Raw genomic sequence first — 19994 nt, forward strand, 5'->3', positions numbered from 1 at the left:
CACTCTTCTCAGCTATACTGTTACAACCTTTCATGTGTTGCCTTCTTTCATGGAGAAAAAGAATTTTAGTCTTGTTTATTAACACATATGGGATGTAGGCCTATTGTGTGCTAAGCTATAGGAAAAACATGTAATATAGAAAGTGTCTTTATGCTGAAAGAGTTTGGGGCAATAGAGGGCAGTGCTGGGCAAAGCAGTTTCAAACAAAATACAATAAAGTATATATTGTAAAAGCGAGAAAGACTAGGAGATCACACAAGAGGGGTATGTATGGACTTGAGAGACCAAGGCTGGCTTCTTCATGGAAGAGGAAGGGAAGGGAAGAGTGAACCTGGCAGAGCGGCATTCCAGGCAGAAGGAACAGCATGTGCGAAGGCAATTAGGTGCTTTCTCACGTCTTTTGCATCTTAAGACCCCCTTATTTCCTTCAATTACCTGATAAGACCCACAAAGTATCATTTCTTCTATACCAGATGCTTGGTAGTACTGTAATAACTGAAAAGATAAAGCATAATTTTAACATAACCAGTTTCCCTGCCTTCTCTTCTGACAACATTCTTTGTAGAAGAATCAGCAGCTGAGGGCTGGAGATGGGGGTCCTGGTTCCCATTTCCATTTCTCACGTGTGCCTTTTCACCAAGTCATTTCTGCACAATTCATGAGCTTCTTGATAGAACACATGGGCCATAATAATCATGATCATATGTGCAGAAATAAAAGGTGTGACCAAAATGGACGCCACTCTTACTCTCATTCAACCCTTAAACATGACCTTCAAGAATTGACTTTTAATTTTCAATATTCCCAAAGACTCGGGAAAGCCACTAGATGCTTCTTCTGCCTCCACTCAAAAGGTCTTAGCCAGGGCGCTTGAGTGATCCACTCCGTTAAATGTCTGCCTTCGGCTCAGGTCATGATCCCAGGGTCCTCGAATCGAGCCCCGCATCAAGCTCCCTGCTCTGTGGGGAGTCTGCTTCTCCCTCTCCCTCTGCTGGTCCCTCTGCTTGTGCTTTCTCTCTCTATCTATCTCTGTGTGTCAAATAAATACATAAAGTCTTTAAAAATAAATAAAGGTCTTAGCTATCTCTAGGCGCATGTTAGCAGAACCTAACCATCCTGCAGATCGCTATCTCACCGTGGGCGGGCGCTGACCCCCAGCCCTGACCCCCCCCCCCCCCCCACAGATCCCTGGTGTGCTTGTATCTGCCCTGGCTCTCCAGCCAGAAACCACACATAGAAGGTGACGACGAAAGGGCATGAACAGCTGTGTTTTCTTTCCCCTCGCCTCTGCTGGGAGACACCCATGTTTAGGTCCACGTGCACAGCCCAGAGCTCATGACCGGCGTTTATCAGCGTCTGCTAAGATACGTGAAGGTGTTTCGTTTGTGCGCTGTCCTCACTAACATCATCATGCTGACGTGATGACGAGCCAAAAAGAACTTGGAAGATGGTCTTCTGTGAGCTTGGAACTCACCAAACAACGCCGAAGGTCAGAGGAAGAAGTTGGATCACCAGGAGATAAAGACCTGGGGCCTAGTTTTAAACTTTCTTTCGGACCTGAGGGCAGCTGGTAGGAGAGGGGCCGGAGGCCCAGGAGGGGGGTCACCGTGGAGATGAGATGGTGTCATTCGGGCCACAGCTGAACACATAGCGCTAACCACCCCCCCCACAGCCCCCCCCTACCTCTTCAATTCGGCCAACATGTGGTTGGCTGTTAGGCTGCTCCCAGCTCTGCCCCAGAAGGTCTTTGTTTATCTTCACAAGGACAATTAAGTGACAGGAATGTGTAATAGAGTGAAGTGCTGCCAAAACAAACAGCCCTCTTAGAACATCTAGAAGCGGCTCTTCTTGCCTGTGTTTCTGCAAGAGTCAGAAACCACTTGCTAATAGCTTAATTCCATTTCTCTGCAGACGGGCCGATCCGATTGCAGGAGAGGGAGTATGTGGTCTGCTGGGGCCTGGAAGCCGGGGCGGCCCGCATTCCCTGACCCCGTGGAACTACTGACTCACTCTGTAACCCAGGGTGACGTCGTGAACCCCAGAGGGCTTGCCGTCCACCCAGCTGGAAAATTTGGTAAGATGGGCGACGGGACTGAAAATCATTTGTGGCACAGCTGTTCCCCTCTGACCATGGGGTAGGGCCGGAGACCGCTGGGCCTGCGCCTTGGAGGAGCAGCCCGGGGGGCTCTGAGTGGAGAAGGTGAGTCTCACAAGGCCCAGTGAGAGGTCCCGCCGGTGAGACTATCCTCTAAAGACGGAAACCTCCCTGTGGGGTATGTGGACTCTAGATTCCCCTCTGACCTCAGGCACGAGTCCTATTTCTCTATGAAATGGGTCTTAAATGGGACTCAGCGGCACCCAGATCCCCAGCTCACCGGCACATGGGGGCCGTGGTTCACAGGGTTGGTCCCCTGCGGCACCCTGTGCCCCCTGTGTGTTCCGTGCGCACAGCTGCAGCGTCCCCAGAGACTTCCAGGGTCAGGTCCCCTCTGGTGGGACAGGAATGAGCTTGAGGGGAGTGAGCACTAAGCCCCTCCCTGGATCTCCAAAGGGGAGAGAGGGGACATACAAAACGGGCACTTGAATGGAAAGATAACTGATTGAAAATGGGTGAGTTAAGCTAAAAGAGAAAACAGTGCAAGGAAGGGAATATTCATCTCCTAGGAAAGGGACATTCGATACCTCGTCTGGGTTTCTGAAGGATGGAAACCTATCCCAGGAGAGGAAGGAGAGTGACTTCAGATCCTTGAAGGGACAACATTACAGTCCTGCAGGCCTCACCTCTGAAGGTGAGACTTCCGTCCGATAAAACCGACAAAAGTCTAGACAGGTCACTTGCAGTTTACCCTCAGGCACAAGGGAGTTTCCAGGCTGCCTGGGAAACCAGTTACCATACCTGAATCCACAGCTGATGTTATTTGGTTTGTGTTTAAGACATTCATTGGCCAGTTTAGTCCTAAACAGGACAAAGGAGAATGGTTTTGGGTAACAACCATGGGGAGGGGAGGAAGGGGAACGAGACTTCACAAATCCACAGGCAGCCACGGACGGGGAAGAGCCTTCATCTCTTCATCCTGCCACCAAAGAAAACTGTCACCCATTTGAGAGGGACTGAAAGGACAGTCTGGGTAGCCATGTGAGGTCCGTCCTCCGCCTGGTGATCCTAGACATGCCCTCAGGGACTGGCTCAACATTTGAAGCCCGTGATGTCGGTCATAGGAGGCTGCATGGGTCTACCATGATCTCCCCAAGAAGCAAGAAGAAAACATTGACATCAGCCTGGGTTGAATGAGCTTAATGAGAATGGTAAACGTTAAGAATGAGAACACTGCGTGTTATACGCAAGTCATCAATGACCGAACACTAGAATAAAAACTTACGATGTGCTATATGCTGGCTAACTGAACATAATTTTAAAAAATGAGAAAAAGAAGATAAATTCAGGGGAATCCAAGAGAATAAATGCTTAATAGTAGGATTTTGAGCCTAATTTACCTGAGTAGAGAGGTTGGGCGAACAGAGGACTTCCCAAGACCCCTGCACTCGAGTGACTGATGACCACCTGTCATCGTCATTCACTGAGCAGACATTATTGACGGCCATTCCCTGGCACAACACTGCCACAGGTACTGTGGATTCAATGACAGACAACATGACTATCTGAAATACATACTACGTGAGCATGGCAAAAGACACAGGATGCACGATAATGTACACATGCCAAATTAATTAATTAACTCATTAATTCAGAGTCATGTGGGCATTTTGATTAAAAAAAAAGATAGAGAGGTCATTTATTTAAATATAATTGAATTGGAAAGGAGAGAAAGAATAGCATTCATGACGAAAAGAATAGCATAAATAAAGGGCCAAAAGGCTGGTAATGCAAGATATGTTCTGTATTGAGGAGGATCCAATTAGTGGAAAATAGGGCATAAGATTAGTAAGAAACCTTGAATGACAGATAGACTTCATTCTACAGGCAGTGGGAATATTTGAGTGTTTGGGTTATTCATTTACTCATTCATTCAACCATTGCTGGAGAACCTTCCGTATGCCAGGTCCTTTGGCAAGCTTTGGAAATTTAAGAAAAACAGGAATTTGTCCCTGCTTTCAAAGCACATACATTATAGGAGGAAAACATTCCGCAAACAAGTAACTGGCCAAAAGTGATGCAATCACACAGCAAACATGGCCGGCTCTGGTATGAGACAGAGCTGGATTTAAACTTCACCTCTGCCACATACCAGCTATCGGACCTGGACAAATCACTGACATTTCTCATCTGTAAAATGAAGCTAACAATGGTCTCTATTCCAAAGGGTTGTCATGAGGCTTAAGTAATGAATATAAAGCATTTAACACAATTCTGAGCACATCGAAATGCTCGATGCATGTTTACTATCATCAAAATGATCATTTTCAGGACTGTTATTAGTATCCAGAAAAGGAGCAATCCGCACTACGGGAGGGAGAAGAGATGAGTCCAACAGGAAAGCTTCTCGGAAAACACAATGGTATGTCAGGTTTTGAGGGGATATGTTGAAATTCACCAAACGTGGCGGTCAGAGCATTCTAGGCAACTAGCAGAACGGCATGGAGGCAGACAACAGGACTTCGAAGGTATTCTGCAGAGTTCTGTGTGGCTGGCCAGCAGGGCAGAAGGGGGCATGTGGGACAGTAGCTGGGACTGGGACGGGCCGATCGTCTTGAGTCTGGTATGCATGTGAATCACGCTTTCAGTTCCAGGGCTCCTTGTCTCCAGAGACCCAGAGACTCTGCTGCCCCTTGTTGGCTTTCCCACCAGTTTGCCCTTTGAGATCTGGTTTCCCCTATGACTGGCTCAACAGGGTAACAATATTCACCTAGCTCCTAGCCACTAATGAATGAGTTTTACACGTAGCAGTCTGTGAATGAGTCCCTAGTCTCTATACCACTCCCCTTGGTTTATAAGGACTATCCCCTGACTTCCACCCCAACCCTTGTCATGCAGGTACCATGCTATATCTTGTCTGGGTGACATTCCTTCCTTTTTACCCATCTATTACCTGTCCAACTTTTAAGACTCAAATCAAGAATTTCTTTCCATCTCTATTCTTAGAACAATTCATCACCAAAAAATGGACAGGTTCCCCTAAGTTAATTTATAAATACAAATACCTAAAACAAATACCATATACCAAAAAGTTTTTTCACAATGGAGCTACATAAGTTGATAGTAAAATTAGAAAAACAAAATAAGAAAAGATATAAGAGGATTAGGCTATTAAAACATATTATAAATCCTCTATAATTCAAACAGTATGGTACTGCTGTGTAAACAGACAGTTAAATGAGAAAGGAATAGAAAAAAAAAAAAAAAAACTAGACCCAAGTACCCATGGAAAATTAGTGTATGAAAAAGGTAGTATTTTATTTTATTTTTAAAAATTTTTTTAAAGATTTTATTTATTTATTTGACAGAGATCACAAGTAGACAGAGAGGCAGGCAGAGAGAGAGGAAGGGAAGCAGGCCCCCAGTGAGCAGAAAGCCCAATGTGGAGCTCGATGTGAGGCTTGATCCCAGGACCCTAAGATCATGACCTGAGCTGAAGGCAGAGGCTTTAACCCACTGAGCCACCTAGGCACTCCAAAAGGTAGTATTTTAAATCACTAACACAAAGATGAGTGTTTTAATGAAGCTGTGAGACAAACTGGATAGCCATTTGGCAAAGGATAAAACTAGACTCATATCTTATGTCATAAATAAGAATAAACATCAATGAATCAGAGACAAAAATGAAAAAAATGAAACCACACAAATGGGAGAAGAATATGTGGGTGAATTCTCTATAATTTTGGTGTAAGGAAAGACTTTTGACTGTGATTTAAAATTCTGAGGCAAAGAAGATTTAAAAATTTACAAAAAAATGTTGCATGGGGGAAAAAAAAACCATTATAAACAAAGTCGACCACGACAAACTGGAAGCATTTTGCATATATATTATAAATAAAGAGTTAATATCTCTAATCCATAAAAAACTCATTTAAAAATCACAGAAGGAGATCTGGGCCTGACTAAAACAGAAAAACAATAAAAACAAGCAAAAGACATAAACAGAATACACACATAGTCATATTTGAACACCACTTGAAAATATGAAGAGAAAATTTTAAAAGACTGAGGTACTATTTCTCACCTATGTGACTGGCAAAATTTTTAAAGTTTGACACTATATTTTATGGGTAAAGTTTTGGGGAAACAGGAATCCTCAATACCTTGCTGCGGGGAATGAAAATTGGTACAACCTTTAGGAGGAGAGTGTTAGAGTATTGAAGAACACACGTGTTTACATTTTGACTCAGCCATCCCATATCCTGGAACTTAATTTGAAGATACACCTCTGGAAACATGCAAATATACATACAAAACGTTACTCATGAAGCATTGTTTGTGACTGTAAATATTGGAAATGTAGCCAAGTCATTAAATCAGCTATGTTTTAGCCACATGATGGAGTACTACACAGCCATAAAAATAACTGAGGATGATATTTGTGAATCACATATTTTTAACTGAAAAAAGAAAAATATAAGCAGTTATTGACATGGTGCTGCCTTTTCTACAAAAGTGGAGAAAATAAGAAAATACACATGTCTCTCCTTAAAAAACAAAAGATACTCAGAGCTACAAGAGATAAATGTGAAGGTAGAAGAAACAAGAGGTGGGGAGGGACACTTCTCTGAGTATCTTTGTATGGCTTTGACTTTTGGAATTATGTTTATATACTCAAAGCAATTACGCAATAATGAAGTTTTTATAAAGGGGGAAAACAAAACCTAAAATGGAATGCAAACAAAAACAAATAAACTTAACTGTATTTCAAATCAGTGACATAATCTCAGCAAAGGAGGGGGAAAAACCAACCCAAGTAATTTTTGAACACAGTATCATATACCCTCAGACTAAATATAACAAGAACTATAAATAAATATGAACTCAAGTTAGATGAATTAGCCACAGTTTGTCACAGTCATATGGGTCAGTCATTTTAAAACTGACTTCAGTGCAGTAAATACATTACAAAAGGTACATTACATACAAAGTAAATACATCGAGGATAATGGGGCCATATTTCTCATTTTCAGAGAAGGTTGTATTAGATTAGAATTGGAATTTTCAGATGGCCTCATGGTTTATTTTATATCTATACATTACAGATATATTTTACTTCTATATCTTTGTAAGTATATAGACATCGATGTTATATCTACATCTATGTAGATACAAGTGTGTGTACACATATATCCATTTTTGTGTCCACTGAGAAGACCCAGAAGCTATTGCACTCCAGTAGCAATGAACACTACTATGCCCAGACTTAGTTTCTGAATTTCAAACCATTCTCCACTAAAAGAAAATAGAGTCACTTGGAGATACGGCTGTTTTCACAGCCAGCACAGGAAAAGTTCAAGATGAATCTGCAGGATTTTCTTATATAAAAAATTAAGGAAATTCTCCAAGAATAAGAGCACAGAAGGAAGTCAGAAGGAGTTCCCACTGCCAAATCTGAGATAATATGAGCATCAGAATAAATGATATTTACAGATTATCTATTGAATAAAATAGGAATCCATAAGTTCACACTGAGATGAATGAATGAATGAAGTAGGAAAAGCTATTCCCTATAGTATATTGCCACAAAATAAATAGAGAAGAAATAAAAGAGTTTTAAAAATCATTTCACAGGGCGCCTGGGTGGCTCAGTGGGTTAAAGCCTCTGCCTTCGGCTCAGGTCATGATCCCAGGGTCCTGGGATCGAGCCCCGCATCGCATCGGGCTCTCTGCTCAGCAGGGAGCCTGCTTCCTCCTCTCTCTGACTGCCTCTCTGCCTACTTGTAATCTTTGTCTGTCAAATAAATAAATAAAATTTTAAAAAAATTAAAAAATCATTTCACAAATATCCTTGTAATAACCTATTCAGCAAGAATCATCAATAGATGTTAAAACTAGTAGGTGAAAGTTTGATAAGAAATGGTATAACTACACAATGGGATACCACCTTACACCATGTAGAATGGCAAACATTAACAAGACAGTAAACAAAATGTGTTGGCAAGGCCAAAATCTGTAACGAACTCTAAAGATCTATAAAGAACTTCTCAAGCTCAACACGCAAAAAACAAATAATCTAGTCAAGAAAGGGGCAGAAGACATGAACAGACACTTCTCCAAAGAAGACATACAAATGGCTAACAGACACATGAAAAAACATTCAACATCACTAGCCATCAAGGAAAACAAATCAAAACCACAATGAGATATCACCTGGCACTCATTAGAATGGCAAAAGTTAACGAGACAGGAAATAACAAGTGTTCGTGAGGCCAAGATCTACAAAGAACTTACAAACTCAACACCTAAAAAACAAATAATCTAAGAAATGGTATATCTACATTGTCTCAAAGTATCTTCTCACAAAATACATATTAATGACAAGGGGAAATGGCAAATTTAAAGAAAAGAACCTGGTGAACACCTTCTGACCCTTGTAATCCAATTTAATATTGCCAGTAATGGGGCACATTGATATCATGTATCTACTGGTGTGATGCACTAAGAAGGTCACATCTGTGGGGCTCCTGCCCAAAATGCATCAACTTACTCTCATCATGAATGAACATTATGGACACAAGTCAGAGCTTCCTCTTTGGTTCATATTTCTCTGCAAAGATTTCTATCATGCATTTATCACATGCATTGTAAATATGCAAACAAACAAAGTTATTTATCTCTGAATCCTTCTACGTATGTTGCCTTCTTATGCACAACTCAATAATCACATTTATTATACTATATTTCAAAACTCCTTTGCCTGGTTTTCTCTCTCATTTTAGTAAGAAAACCTAACTAGTAATGGCTTAAATAAGAAAGGCAGTTGATTGCCTTATAGAAAATTACATCTAGATGCACACAGCTCCAAAGTTGGGTCAGCAGTTTAATGATTTTATGGGGTTTCATGAGCATCTCTCTGATTCGACTGGCCTTTCCTTCAATTTCAAGATGGCCATTACTGCTTTATACTTCATGGTCTTGGGAACAGGGCACCAAGAAGTAAGAAAGTAGGTGGTTGGCTCAGGCCTTTTATCAGGAGGAGAATGCTTCCCTAAGTGCCCGGTAGATTTCCCTTGAAGTTTTGTTCATATGCTAACTCCTAGATAAATTACAAGTCATCCTCTTTGGCCAAACACCTTACTATCTGAACAAAATGGGGGGGTCTCTTAAGAAGAAAGAACAAGGAGGATCTACTGAGTGGGCAGCATTAGTGCCTGCCATATTCATTCACAAAACTATAAGTTCTCTGATGGCAGAAACTGATTCTTACTCATTTTTATTTATTTTTTACCTCCAGGGTATAGCATAGCACCTGACAGCAGAAGCTCAATAAATGTTTGCTGAAAGAATGAAGATGACCAAGCGTGAATAGCGTAATATCGTAAGAAAATACCAAACATGGGGAAGTAACAAAGTTACAGAAATGTACAAAATCTTATAATCCTGGACTCGGGCCTCAAACTCTCAACTCCCTTCACAGAAGGTGACTCGAAGAAAGGAACGAATCATAAACATGTTTCATGTCTCTGGGTGGTTAATCTTGCAAAAGTATGAGGGGAAAGAGGAAGCTTCTAGGCAGAGAGGCTGGTCTATCTGTGGAGATGGTTCATGTTGAAAAATGGACAGCTGAGACTGCACATAACAAGAAATGCAGGAGAAGGGCAGGCTCCGTGTGCCCCCCACAAGGCATGGTTGCGGGAGGTTCCGCCATCACACCCAGAAGCCACACACCCCAAGGAGGCAAAGATGGATGCTTCGGCATTTTAGGCCCAAAGAAACCTTTGCCAAAAGGCCCATGGTAGACCTCTTGTCCTCACACTTCTTTGAAAAGAATGTGGCCACGTACTCATTCGTAAACCAATCCCCGGAAAGGGGAATGGAATCCGTGCAACCGACTTAGGTTCTTCGTTCGGGGTGGGGTGGAGGCCGGTGAGAAAATCTGCATGGAGGCTCTTCTGGTTGAGGAGTCATTGCTGCTACGTAGCTTAAGGAATTCCAAAAGTCTGAACTTGTTTTATTTATTGTGGGTAAAATAGTTATGAAAGTAGGATGGAAGAGACATTTGCAAGAGAGGACAGTCATCCACTGAACATGGGGGGAAGGGCAAGCGAGAGGGGGAAATCAAAGAGGTTCTGACGTTGAATTTCTCCTCAAACTTGATCTACAGCAACAGCCGAGAGATAGGGAGCCACTTACTGACTATTTCCAGAAACTTGGAGACTATTCCCAGACTGAAAGTTCACTTGTGGTTAACAAGGAACAAACAAACAAAACCCAAAGCGACTCTCAGAATGCGGGGTTCAGAGCACTTCATTATGCGGCAGGACAGGGGTCGGGTCAGCTAAGAACAGCGCAGGCAATAAATTCTTCATGTGGCTCACGACCACTTCACCTCCCAGATGGTTGAAAAACTGAGAAGGAGACACATTCTTCTGCTTCAAATTTTGATCAGCTGGGACAAATTAGGTAAGAAGAACAAGTAGCAGCTCTCAGTTTGGGAAAGCAGGGAGGAAAAGCATTAGCTCGCTCAGACAGAGACCTTCAATATTGGCAGGGTGGATGCTCAGAGTTCAGAGAAAAGAGAGGTTAGAGACTCGCATGAAGACATTCTGACTACAGTTCCATCTGGTGTGGATGGAAGGGGAGCCACAAGACATTTTGTGGCTTCCCAAGGTGCTTTCTGATGATCCTTGATTTTCAAAGAGTATCTATTAAAAGATGGAAGGAGTTATCATCCCAGAATGGCTAAAATCTTGACCATGGCATTAGACAGAATATGGAGTAAATCCTATACTGACTCTTAGTGGCTGTGTGGCCTCAGACAAGTTGTGCAACTGCTCTGTGCCTTCATTTCCTTATCTTTAAACCGCACCTAAGAAGTCCTTCCCAACTGGGTCGTTTAGGATAAAGAAGATCATGTATGTAGAGCACCTTATCATGATAGCAGGCACAATGTAACTGATATGTTACATTGCATGTATCACATGTATCTGTATTCTACAGATTATAGAATCCCCAATGTAGATTGTAGAAACTATGGTAATGAAAAAGAATTTGAAAAGTCAGAAACATTTTCTACGATTCTATTTTTTAGAGGAGTCTCTTCAGCATGCCCAGAGAATTCAATCAGTAGACAAAAACGCCAAAGGAAAAAAAATGGAAACTCTCTGCCCCCAACGAGCCTGCTGAGCTCCCCTCTCCAAACGTAACCACTGCTAACAGTTTCTTATGATTACTTCTAGAAAACATTCCAAAACAAGTTTTATTTTTCATTAAATGCCACACAAGATGCAAAAAGAAAAAAAAAAAAAAAAACAAGTTGGTCAAATACGGTGTGTGGTGAAATCTAAGTTAGCAGTAGAAGCAACAGAACACACATGTCCAATTCGCCTCCCCGTCCTCCCTCCCTCTCCCCTTCTCCTCTTCCCTCCCTTCTGCTCATCTCTTCCTGTCCTTCCTTCTCTTTTCTCCATGCCAAGTAGGTAGACTGGAGCCCAGTGGCCCGAGACCATGGAAGATCCAGCCAAGAGAGGAGGCCGCCATGTGCCTGGCAGAGCCACACGAGGTCAGCAGGGGGGCCTCGGTGATGTAGCTCCAGGAGCTGGGGGGACCCAGGAAGAAAGGATGGAAGCGCTGCCGCGAGTGTGTGAGGAACTTTGGTGACCGGAGAATGGGCTCCCAAATCTCAGAAAGTACATCAAAGTGGATGCCCCCGGTAGTCTAGTAGACTAGTCACTTCAGCGCAGAACCTGAGCACCCTCTAGAATGGGTCGGTAAAGGAGAGGTGAGCAACTGGGAAAGGAGATGTAGAAAGCCCCAAATGGACCCAACACCTTCTCTTCTCTGACTGGTTCACTAGACCTAGAATCTACAGGGAATGTTGGAGACACAGTAGATCTGGCTGTCACGAGGCAGTAGACCAAGTTGGGAGAGTAGAGAGTGTGATCTGGGGATAAAGACGTTCATGCGGCTTCCTAATTATCTGAGGCCACCAGAGGTGAAGGATGCTGAGGAGGGTACCTGACGGGTGGCAGCCAGGAAACCATCCACATCATCCTACCCAGCAAGCCCATGGTTGGCAGGAGAACTTAAACTTATCTGATAACCTTTTTCTTATTTTAAAGGAGAATGTGCTTTAATGTTACATGTATAAATCAAAATGAAGTTCTAATTTTTAAAAAATATTTTAGTAATAAAATGTTTTACTATAACTTTAAAATAAAATTTTATTATTAAAAGAACATAATAAAATATCCTTTTGGTGTTTCCCCACCTCTCTCTAGGGAAATTCCAAACATCTAAGTTCCTTGTGCCGAAATGATGGCAAAAATGGCTAGAATTATGCCCCCGTTCCTATATAGCCATACTTTGCACCGAGACCTTGCAGCATCTTCCGTCAAGAGCTGTCCCTGTTCCTCGAATGGCAGGGTTAGTGACTTGCTCTGGCTAATAAAATGGAAAAGGGTGGTAGGACAGACCCATTCTGAAAGAACTGTGCTGTTCATTCCACAGGCTCACAAATGCGAACCCTCTGCCCGGTTTACCCCCCTCCTCCCTCATCCGTCCTTCATCTGGCTGATTCCTCCTCATCCCTGGACACTCATCTTTAGGCACCACCTTTGCCAGGCAGCTTTCCCAGGGCTCCCTTCTCCAAGGCTCTTCCCCCCTCCCGCCTTCCCTTCTTTGTGCCGATGGTCCTCATCGTGCCTCCAGCCCAAGCCCTTCTCCTGGGTTACAGCTTCTCTGCATTCAGCTTTCCGTTCTCGCTTCACTGTGAATTCGCTGCAGGTAGAAATTGTGTCCTTGTCTGTTATCTCAACAACGACTTCAATTCCTTATGCTCTCAAAGTGTCTATTCCACGGTATGACTAAGTGTACAAGCAAACCCAAAACTGAAGAGAGTGTATTTAGTTTTGAAAAGAGAAGATTTAAAGGATATTAATAGTATCAGTTTAGTAAATATGCCAGGGACTTGGGAATAGCTACAGGTTACCAATCAGATCTTCAAGGTCCAGGGTAAACCAGCTGATACAGTTTCGAAACTTTAGTCCTTCTCCCCTGGCAGGCAAAACACGTGTTCCCCAATGCAGAGGTCACCACTGATGAAAACCACCCTATCGATAAGGTGTCCCTGAAAATATCCCATGAAATCTTTTTTTTTAATAAACATATATTTTTATCCCCAGGGGTACAGGTCTGTGAATCGCCAGGTTTACACACTTCACAGCCCTCACCATAGCACATACCCTCCCCAGTGTCCGTAACCCCACCCCCCTCTCCTCACCCCCTCCCCCTAGCAACCCTCAGTTTGTTTTGTGAGATTAAGAGTCACTTATGGTTATCTTATTTCATTTATTCTTCTCCTACCCCCTTAACCCCCCCCATGTTGCAACTCCACTTCCTCATATCAGGGAGATCATATGATAGTTGTCTTTCTCTGCTTGACTTATTTCGCTAAGCATGATATGCTCTAGTTCCATCCATGTCATCGCAAATGGCAAGATTTCATTTCTTTTGATGGCTGCATAGTATTCCATTGTGTATATATACCACATCTTCTTTATCCATTCATCTGTGGATAGACATCTATGTTCCTTCCATAGTTTGGCTATTGTAGACATTGCTGCTATAAACATTCGGGTGCACATGCCCCTTTGGATCACTATGTTTGCATCTTTAGGGTAAATACCCAGTAGTGCAATTGCTGGGTCATAGGGTAGCTCTATTTTCAACATTTTGAGGAACCTCCATGCTTTTTTCCAGAGTGGTTGCACCAGCCTGCACTCCCACCAACAGTGTAGGAGGGTTCCCCTTTCTCCACATCCTCGCCAGCATCTGTCATTTCCTGACATTTTTAATTTTAGCCATTCTGACTGCTGTGAGGTGAAATCTGTCTTTTAGTTGGGGACCAAGGTCAAGCAGCCCCATGTCTTGGAAGCCTAGTTTCCATCAACAACCAAGCTGCTGTTCCCATCACTTTGAGGAATCAGGGAAAGGCAATCCTCCGCATCATATGATGAGTAGTGCACAGACAGCACTTACTGGTTCCCCAAGGAAAGTACTCCAAAGTAACATGGTAACTTTCTTCAAAGAATTTTTGAAGGGTCATCATATAGAAGAGGAATTCTCTATCTAGGATCCTAACAAAGCAGAGTGAGGACCAGTGGAGGTTGAAGTCACACAGATAATGTGCATGGGCTGGTCTCCTAGTCATTCAATTTGTTTTGTTGGTTTTTTAAAATTTTTTTATTAACATATAATGTATTATTTGCCCTAGGGGTACAGGTCTGTGAATCATCAGGCTTACACACTTCACAGCACTCACCATAGCACATACCCTCCCTAATGTCCAAAACCCAACCACCCTCTCCCTCCCCCCACCCCCTGACAACCCTCAGTTTGTTTTGTGAGATTAAGAGTCTCTTGTGTTTTGTCTTCCTCCCAATCTCATCTTGATTCATTTTTTCCTTCCCTACCCCTGGAGCCCTCCACTTTGCCTCTCAGATTCCTCATATCAGAGATATCATATGATAATTGTCTTTCCCTGATTGATTTATTTTGCTCAGTGTAATACCCTTTAGTTCCATCCACGTTGTGGCAAATGGCAAGATTTCATTTCTTTTGATGGCTGCATAGTATTCCATTATATATATATGTACCACATCTTCTTTATCTATTCATCTCTTGATGGACATCTAGGCTCCTTCCATAGTTTGGCTATTGTGGACATTGCTGCTATAAACATTCGGGTGCACGTGCCCCTTCGGATCACTACATTTGTATCTTTAGGGTAAATACCCAGTAGTGCGATTGCTGGGTCATCGGGTAGCTCTATTTTCAACTTTTTGAGGAACCTCCATGCTGTTTTCCAGAGTGGCTGCACCAGCTTGCATTCCCACCAACAGTGTAGGAGGGTTCCCCTTTCTCTGCATCCTCGCCAGCATCTGTTGTTTCCTGACTTGTTGATTTTAGCCATTCCGACTCGTGTGAGACACCTGAAAAAGTTCTCCACATCAATGTTTTAAAATGGAGTGAGCAACCCTTAAGAAACAGTGCCTTTGCTGGTCCTTGGAGATGTCCACAGAGAAACTGGCTGACAGCCTATCAGCAAAGTTGAAAGAAAGTTTCATGCTAGGGAGTCCCCTGTGCTTGGCGATTCAGCAAAAGATAGTGCTATTTGGGAATTACCACGTGCCCACTTCCTGCAGACTATCTGCCCTGATGACAAGTACCTGCCCAGGCGTGGTAAGCACATGAGAGGCCCAACTCTGAGACTCTCTTTTCACACAAACAGCGTCTCAGCCTCAATCATATCTGCAGAGCACCCCATCCTCCCGCCGTCCGTGACGGCCCCGGGGGTGGACAGGTGACCCATTCAGCGATGGGAATTTGGGTGTTGTGAGGCAACTGCCTTCGGACATGCCCACTGTGGGACACAAGCTGCTCTTGCTGAGGAGTACAAAAATAAGTGCTGACCCAGCGAATGCTATGTGCCAGGCACTGTGTGCTAGGCATGGGCGAGCCTGCAGGAAACAAACCAGATAAAATCCCTGCTTTCATGAAACTCGCCTTTACTACAGGGCCAGGAAACAGAGATAAGAGGCAGAGAGAGAACGAGAGAGAGCAAAAGAACAAGGCCTGAGTTTCCTGGCAGGCCCCTGAGAACTGCCTGTGGGTTCTATGAGAAACCCCAATGGTTCTCCAGTAAACTCCCTGCTGGCTTATGCTGATGAGCTGGTTTCTGTCCTTTGCAACCCCGAGCGTCTTGAACTGAGATTCCATATGAAATGAATTTGGCTTCACACCTGTCCTCTTCACAAGCACTTGGGGGCGGGTGAACAGAGGATCTTAGTGGGTCAGAAGCTAGTGGAAGAGAATGAGAAAACTTTTCTGACCATCCTTCCACCTACCCGTTCTTGAATTTAGGGGTTCTGGCTCTCTACTTTCCAGCATAAGGAAGACCGAGGGCAGTGGCTTCCCAGATACTCAGGATGGCAGAGCAAGGGTTACCCGGACGGCAGAGTTTCACACTCCCCCCGCATCCACGTATTATTGTTATTCAATATTCCTACAGAAGTGTGTGATAAGCAAGGAAGTACATTCTCCACCCAGGCTTACAATAATAAATAAAATCATTCCAAAACAAGGGGAATAAAAAGTTCATTCCGCCAAGAGCTTACAGGGGGAGAGACAAGTCAAATAATACAGGACAACCATGTGGCCTGAGATGTGTTCAGGAAGTTTTCAATAGACCGTATCCCAGCGTGGTCAGGTTTCCAGGGACTTTCTGAAAGAGCTGAGGGAGAGCTGTGTGGATGGCCCGGGGCTGGCGTGCATATGGGGGGGAAACGGGGTGCAGGTCCTAGGACCGTGTGTCCCCCTCCTCCAAGGAGCCTCTGGTCCTCAGGCTTTAAGTTTTGGAATCTTTAATTTATTAAGAAAGAGCGTAGGATGGGACGCCTGGGTGGCTCAGTTGGTTAAGCAGCTGCCTTCGGCTCAGGTCATGATCCCAGCGTCCTGGGATCGAGTCCCACATCGGGCTCCTTGCTCCGCAGGGAGCCTGCTTCTCCCTCTGACTCTGCCTTCCACTCTATCTGCCTGTGCTTGCTCTCACTCTCTCTCTCTCTCTTACAAATAAATAAATAAAATCTTAAAAAAAAAAAAAAAAAAAAAAAAGAAAGAGCGTAGGAGATTTAAACATTTTTTTTTTAAGCACCTTCTCATTTTACCAAAACCTGCTCTTATTTTAATGACTCTGAGATGCAGATCTTCTTTCAATATTCTACTTGCTGATTAATTTCCTGTTGACTCTGAATGTAACTAAAAACCTTTTGGATGAAGCAGAAATTGCCCTAATGCAAGTGATTCTTAGTAATGGGACTGAGTCACTTGGGACCGTCTTTGGGGGCTTCCTCCAAGCTCCGTGTGAGTGGGTGGTTTCTGGCACTTGACAGCTTACAATGTGTCCACTCATAAACATGTTCAACATAAAACCATTCCCCTCTCTCTTTCAGCGTCCTGGGAGGGTCCAGCTTGTGTTCAATTCTGGAGGAGCAGCCCTTGTCCAAGTTGTGAAATCAGCTCTGTCTGCCTGCATCTGCCTCCACGGCCCACATTTCTTTGACCTTTCCCATCAGTCTTGACACTTACCTCTCTCTCCACGTCCAGGTTCCTCTTTTTTCTGTCTTCACCCAGTATCACAACCTGCAGAAAGAAAACACTTTTATATCTCTCATGTACACTTGAGTATGAACTTAAGTTGATTACTTCTCCTGGAGGCACCCCCACATAGCCTTGCATTTGAAGGGCAGGGAGTTAAGGGAAAAAACAGGGGGATGGTTGTTCAAAGATTCCAAACGCCCTTCAGCTGGGTTTCCTGGGCCGGGCACTTCACGTCTTAGCCTTGATTTATTTTTTTAATTCTATACTATCAGATGTTTAACTGGATAATTTCTAGTTAAATTATCGCAGGGGGAGGGGGATATTTGAGGAGGGCTGCAGCCTTCCCAGGTCTAGGAGCCAATCACACTGTGTTCAGCCTCTTCCATCTAAATGCCAAGGGATTCGGAGTGCCTGGGTGGCTCAGTGGGTTGAGGCCTCTGCCTTTGGCTCGGGTCATGATCTCGGGGTCCTGGGATCAAGCCCAGCGTTGAGCTCTCTGCTTATCAGGGAGCCTGCTTCCCACTCTCTCTCTACCTGCCTCTCTGCCTGCTTGTGATCTCTGCCTGTCAAATAAATAAATAAAATCTTTAACAATAAATAAATAAATAAATGCCAAGAGATCCGAAGGCACCTTTCAGCAGCTGAGATCCAATGTCTGCAGATTTTCTGTCTGGGAAATTTCCCGCCAGGATTTTATGCAGGGAAAGCCACATTTATTATTCTGGATATTTATTCACACCTAAAGTTCCTAATACTAACTTCCTCACATTACCTAAAACAGCGTGAGCACCATGAAGTCAGTTTACAACTAAGAAATGTAAGAGCACACAAGCCCAGAGCCCTCCACGGAACTGTCAGCCACCTCTTGGCGCCACGCGGGTGCTTCCCACATGGCTCTGCAGACGGGACAGCGGTTCCCAACCTTGGTCACCCATAAATCCCCTGAGGAACATTTAAAAGAAGTATGGTGCCCAGGTCACCTCCTGGACCAGCTACGTCAGCGTTTCTCTCTGCAGGGAGGCCAGACAATCATATCTAAAAATCTTCATAGTTTCAGTTTTCCTCAGAATCCAGGACCTCTTTCAGGACCCATGCAGGACCCAGAGATCTATCCACTGCCCAGCTGAACGAGCTACTCTACCTCACCTTTCTTCTTTTTCTCAAAACCTAAGTAGATTAAGGAGTCTCCACTTTATGACCCCGTTTCACTGGGGAAATCAGACTTTGCATGGACCTTCTTCTATTGCAACCTCATTTTACCTGAATAATCTGTGTGTCGGCCTCTGGCCCATCCCAGCCCCTCAGACTCTGGGGTCTTCCTGTCCTTTAAGTTGCTCAGTTAAATTTCTTTAAGTGTTTGCCCAATATATCTGAGGATTCCTAGGGACCTGCCTTTCTGTCCACACCTCTTCTTGCTTTTCCTGAACTGTCTCTCTCAACTCTCTGGGCTACCTCCTGCCGCCATCATCCATTTTTCCCGTCGTTCTCCATGGTCGACATCCTCCCTGTTCCTTCATTTTTTCAAAGCACTACTCGGGAAACACTGCATGTGCAACAGGTTTTATGGATAGGTTAGTGCTAATAAAGGGCATTAGCACACAGGACAGCACAGGCATCAATCTAAAATTGAACATCAGACTTCATCATCCTAAGATCCAGAAGCCATGGAAAATTCCAGTCACATAGAAGTATTTTTTATCTTTTGGCCACACCCACACAAGAGACTTTGTCCTCTCTTCTCTTGCTGTGAGACTCTGTTCCTCCAAATTCCTGATCACTTATTTTTTTTTAAGATTTCATTTATTTATTTCACAGACAGAGATCACAAGTAGGCAGAGAGGCAGGCAGAGAGAGAGGGGGAGAGCAGGCTTCCCGCCAAGCAGAGAGCCCGATGTGGGGCTCGATCACAGGGCAGTGATCTCTGCAGGGCAGAGAGCCCTATGCGGGACCTCGAGATCATGACCTGAGCCGAAGGCAGAGGCTCAACCCACTGAGCCACGCAGGCGCCCCCTAATCATTTTTTAATGCAAGGAAATTCACCTTTCAAGATCTTAGGCTAACCTAGTGTCTGCTGACCTTAACACATCTCTCTGCTCATTTGCTTGGCAAAACAGAGGGCCAAAAGCATAAAGGAATGCACGGTGATTAACATACCATTTTCCTTCTAGCCTGCACTGTTCTGAGTAGAGACAGTCAGTCACCAAGGTCATGGCTTCCATAGGTCCGCTCTCCTAGTTCTACGGCACCCGTTCTAGTCTGATCTTGGTTCCCTGATATAGCCATCAGCCCAGGACTGAGCAGCGACTTAGCAGTCTCTGCTAGGGGCTGGTGGGGCCAGCAGAACACCAAAGCTGGGCTGGGGGGCTCAAGGAGAGCCCAGCTCCTCCACTCAGGGGTGAATAAAATCAGGAACAGCCCGTCATCAGCCTAGGAGAGTGGTGTGGCTCATGGTGGGCACTCGGGCCTCCTGGATTCACATGCAGATACAGCAGCAGTGTGGCCTTGGACGAACTCTGTGTGTTATTATTAGCTTCGAGGCTAATAATAGAGTGCATCTCATCGTGCCGATAGGATAAATGAACTATTGCATGCAAACGCGCTGGGAATAGTATTTGGATATGGCACATGCTCGGTCGGTCTTCTTATGACCTAAGTTCCCACAGCCAGTGAGGAAAGAACAGAACGAGAATCCAAGCCTTTTGACCTCCTGCCCCCCACCACCGTGCCTTCTACCCTG

At 44.1% G+C, this 19994-nt stretch overlaps 2 long non-coding RNA genes across 7 annotated transcripts in view; one reads left to right on the forward strand and one right to left on the reverse strand.

Annotated features, from left to right (window-relative positions):
* Window positions 1-19994, reverse strand: part of LOC131831682 (uncharacterized) — a 216040-nt gene that overhangs the window by 160749 nt on the left and 35297 nt on the right. For 4 of the 5 annotated variants that reach the window (XR_009353758.1, XR_009353756.1, XR_009353757.1 and 1 more), the window contains one exon: window positions 17246-17299. This is a non-coding gene — a long non-coding RNA (uncharacterized LOC131831682). Of the gene's footprint in view, window positions 1-14493; window positions 15091-17245; window positions 17300-19994 lie in introns of those variants that run through there. The other variant, XR_009353759.1, reaches the window with a different exon arrangement.
* LOC131831681 (uncharacterized) lies at window positions 1854-12314 on the forward strand. Of its 2 annotated transcripts, XR_009353754.1 has the most exons (4): window positions 1854-2074; window positions 4427-4517; window positions 9393-10561; window positions 11578-12314. It is a non-coding gene; the product is annotated as an uncharacterized LOC131831681 (long non-coding RNA). The 2 variants fall into 2 exon arrangements; XR_009353753.1 differs by having other exon boundaries at window positions 1855-2074; window positions 9393-12314.

Source organism: Mustela lutreola, chromosome 5, assembly GCF_030435805.1.
Source record: "Mustela lutreola isolate mMusLut2 chromosome 5, mMusLut2.pri, whole genome shotgun sequence".
NCBI lineage: Eukaryota > Metazoa > Chordata > Mammalia > Carnivora > Mustelidae > Mustela > Mustela lutreola.